Source organism: Rhinopithecus bieti, unplaced genomic scaffold, assembly GCF_001698545.2.
Source record: "Rhinopithecus bieti isolate Rb0 unplaced genomic scaffold, ASM169854v2 scaffold_7580, whole genome shotgun sequence".
Classification (NCBI taxonomy): domain Eukaryota; kingdom Metazoa; phylum Chordata; class Mammalia; order Primates; family Cercopithecidae; genus Rhinopithecus; species Rhinopithecus bieti.
Window position 1 is genome coordinate 68,812 of NW_016805470.1, and position 4,497 is coordinate 73,308.

The following is a 4,497-nucleotide window of genomic DNA, read 5'->3' on the forward strand; positions in this document are numbered from 1 at the left end:
TGAAACAGGAGTGATGACAAACAAAGTGTTGGTGTCCCAGAGAATGTGACGCCAGCAACAATCTTCACATAGAAGGAACTTTTGCAGAGATTTCACCACATTGAAAGTACAAAGGGAAACAGCTGGCAAGATGACTGAATAGGAACAGCACCAGTCTACAGCTCCCAGTGAGACTAACACAGAAGGTGGGTGATTTCTGCATTTCCAACTGAGGTACCCAGCTCATCTCATTGGGACGGATTAGACAGTGGATGCAGCCTACGGAGGGTGAGCAGAAGCAGGGTGGTGTGTCGCCTCACCTGTAAAGCACAAGGGGTTGGGGAACTCCCTCCCCTAGCCAAGGGAAGCTACCAGAGACTATGCCATGACGGTGCTATCCGGCCCAGATACTATGCTTTTCCCATGGTTTTCACAACCGGCAGACCAGGAGATTCCCTCGGGTGCCTAGACCACCAGGGCCCTGGGTTTCAAGCACAAAACTGGGCGGCTGCTTGGGCAGACACTGAGCTAGCTCCAGGTTTTTTTTGTACCCCAGTGGCACCTGGAATGCCAGTGAGACAAAACTATTCACTCCCCTGGAAAGGGGGCTGAAGCCAGGGAGCCAAGTGGTTTAGCTCAGTGGATCCCACCCCCATGGAGCCCAGCAAGCAAAGATCCACTAGCTTGAAATTCTTGTTGCCAGCACAGCAATCTAAGGTTGACCTGGAACACTCGAGCTTGGTTGGGGGAGGGGTATCTGCCATTACTGAGGCTTGAATAGGTGGCCGCCAGGATGTTCGAACCGGGCAGAACTCACTACAGCGCAGCAAAGCCACTGTGGCCAGACTGCCTCTCTAGATTCCTCCTCTCTGGGCAGGGGATCTCTGAAAGAAAGGCAGCAGCCTGTAAGGAGTTTATAGACAAAACTCCTATTTCCCTGGGAGAGAGCACTTGAAGGAAGGGGTGGCTGTGGTCACAGCTTCAGGAGACTTAAACTTTCCTGTCCACCAGCTCTGAAGAGACCAGCGAATCTCCCAGCACAGCACTGCTCTGCTAAGGGACTGATTGCCTCCTGAAGTGGGTCCTTGACCCCCATGCCTCCTGATTGGGAGATACCTCCCAGCAGCAGTCGACAGATACCTCATACAGAGAGTCCCAATTGACATTGGCAGGTGCCCCTCTGGAATGTAGCTTCCAGAGAAAGAAGCAGGCAGCAATCTTTGCTGTTCTGCAGCCTCTGCTGATGATACCCAGGCAAAGAGTCTGGAGCGGACCTCCAGGAAATTCCAGTAGACCTGCAGAAGAGGGGCCTGACTGTTAGAAGGGAAAATAACAAACAGAAAGCAATAATATCAACATCAACAAATAGGATGCCCAAGTAGAAACCCCATCCAAAGGTCACCAACATCAAAGATCAAAAGTAGATGAATCCATGAAGATGAGGAAAAACCAGCACAAAAGTGCTGAAAATTCCAAAAACCAGAGTGCCTTTTCTCGTCCAAAATATCACAGCTCCTGCCAACAAGAAAACAAAACTGGACAGAGAATGAGTTTGATGAATTGACAGAAGTAGGCTTCAGAAGGTGAGCAATAACAACCTTCTCTGAGCTAAAGGAGAATGTTCTCTAACCCAATGCAAAGAAGAACCTTGATAAAAGGTTACAGAAACTGCTAACTAGAATAATCAGTTTAGAGAAGAACATAAATGACCTGATGGAGCTGAAAAACACAGCACAAGAACTTCATGAAGCATACACAAGTACCAATAGCTGAATTGATCAAGTGGAAGAAAGGATATCAGAGATTGAAGATCAACTTAATGAAATAAAGCATGAAGACAAGATTAGAGAAAAAAGAATTGAAAGGAATGAACAAAACCTCCAAGAAATATGGGACTATGTGAAAAGACCAAACCTACACCATTTGATTGGTTAACTGAAAGTGACGGGGAGAATGGAACAAAGTTAGAAAACACACTTCAGGATATTATCCAGGAGGACTTGCCCACCCTAGCAAGAGAGGCCAAAATTCAAACTCAGGAAATACAGAGAACACCACAAAGATACTCCTTGAGAAGAGCAAGACATGTAATCGTCAGATTCACCAAGGTTGAAATGAAGGAAAAAATGTTAAGGGCAGCCAGAGAGAAAGGTCAGGTTACTCACAAAGGGAAGCCCATCAGACTAACAGCGGATCACTCTGCAGGAACCCTACAAGCTAGAAGAGAGTGGGGGCCAATATTCAACATTCTTAAAGAAAAATTTTTCAACCCAGAATTTCATATCCAGCCAAACTAAGCTTCACAAGCAAAGGAGAAATAAAATCATTTACAGACAAGCAAATGCTGAGGGATTTTGTCACTATGAGGCCTGCCTTACAAGAGCCCCTAAAGGAAGCACTAAATATGGAAAGGAAAAACCAGTACCAGCCACTGCAAAAAATGTAAAGACCATAGACATCATGAAGAAACTGCATCAACTAATATGCAAAATAACCAGCTAGCATCATAATGACAGGATCGAATTCACACATAACAATATTAACCTTAAATGTAAATGGGCTAAATTCTCTAATTAAAAGACACAGACTGGCAAATTGGATAAAGAGTCAAGACCCATCGGTGTGCTGTATTCAGGAGACCCATCTCACATGGAAAGACACACATAGGCTCAAAATAAAGGGATGGAGTAAGATTTACCAAGCAAATGGAAAGAAAAAAAAGCAGGGGTTGCAACCCTAGTCTCTGATAAAACAGACTTTAAACCAACAAAGATCAAAAAAGACAAAGAAGGACTTTACAAAATGGTAAAGGGATCAATGCAAAAAAGAGCTAACTATCCTAAATATATATGCACCCAATACAGGAGCACCCAGATTCATAAAACAAGTTCTTAGAGACCTACAAAGAAACTTAGACTCCCACACAGTAATAGTGGGAGACTTTAACACCTCACAGTCAATATTATATCAATGAGACAGAAAATTAACAAGGATATTCAAGACTTGAACTCAGCTCTGGACCAAGCAGACCTAATAGGCATCTACAGAACTCTTCACCCTAAATCAACAGAATATGCATTCTTCTTAGCACCACATAGCAGTTATTCTAAAACTGACCACATAATTGGAAGTAAAACACTCCTCAGCAAATGCAAAAGAATAGAAATCATACCAAAGAGTCTCTCAGATCACAGTGTAATCAAATTAGAACTCAGGATTAAGAAACTCACTCAAAACTGCATGACTCCATGGAAACTGAACAACCTGCTCCTGAATGACTACTGAATAAATAGCAAAATTAAGGCAGAAATAAATAAGTTCTTTGAAACCAATGAGAACAAAGACCCAATGTACCAGAATCTCTGGGACACAGCTAAAGTAGTGTTTAGAGGGAAATTTATAGCACTACATGCCCACATGAGAAAGCAGGAAAGATCTAAAATTGACAACCTAACATCACAATTAAAAGAATTAGGGAAGCAAGAGCAAACACATACAAAAGCTAGCAGAAGACAGGAAATGACTGAGATCAGAGCAGAACTGAAGGACACCAAGACATGAAAAAGCCTTTAAAAAAATCAATGAATCAGGAGCTGGTGTTTTGAAAAGATTAAAATAGACCACTAGCCAGACTAATAAATAAGAAAAGAGAGAATAATCAAAGAGACACAATAAAAAATGATAAGAGGATATTACTATTGATCCCACAGGAATACAAACTACCATCAGATAATACTATAAACAACTCTACACAAATAAACTAGAAAATCTAGAAGAAATGGATAAATTCCTGGACACACACACCCTCCGAAGACTAAATCAATAACTTGAATACCTGAATACACCAATAACAAATTTTGGAATTGAGGCAGTAATTGATAGACTACCAACCAAAAAAAGCCCAGGACCGAATGGATTCACAGCCAAATTCTATCAGAGGTACAAAGAGGAGCTGGTACCATTCCTTCTGAAATTATTCCAAATACTAGAAAAAGAGGGACACCTCCCTGACTCATTTTATGAGGCCAGCAACATCCTGATACCAAAGCCTGGCAGAGATGCAACAAAAAAAGAAAATTTCAGGCTAATATACTTGATGAATATTGATGCGAAAATCCTCAATAAAATACTGGCATACTGAATCAAGCCTCACATCAAAAAGCTTATCCACTACAATCAAGTCAGCTTCATCCCTGGGATGCAAGCCTGGTTCAACATTCACAAATCTATAAAAGTAATCCATCACATAAACAGATCCAATGACAAAAACCACATGATTATCTCAATAGATGCAGAAAAGGCCTTTGATAAAATTCAACACCACTTCATGCTAAAACAACTCAATAAACTACATATTGATGGAACATATCTCGAAATAATAAGAGCTATTTATGACACACCCACAGTCAATATCATACTGAATGGGCAAAAACTAGAAAAATTTCCTCTGAAAACTGGCACAAGAGAAGGATGCCCTCTCTCACCACTCCTATTCAACATAGTGTTGGAAGTTCTGGC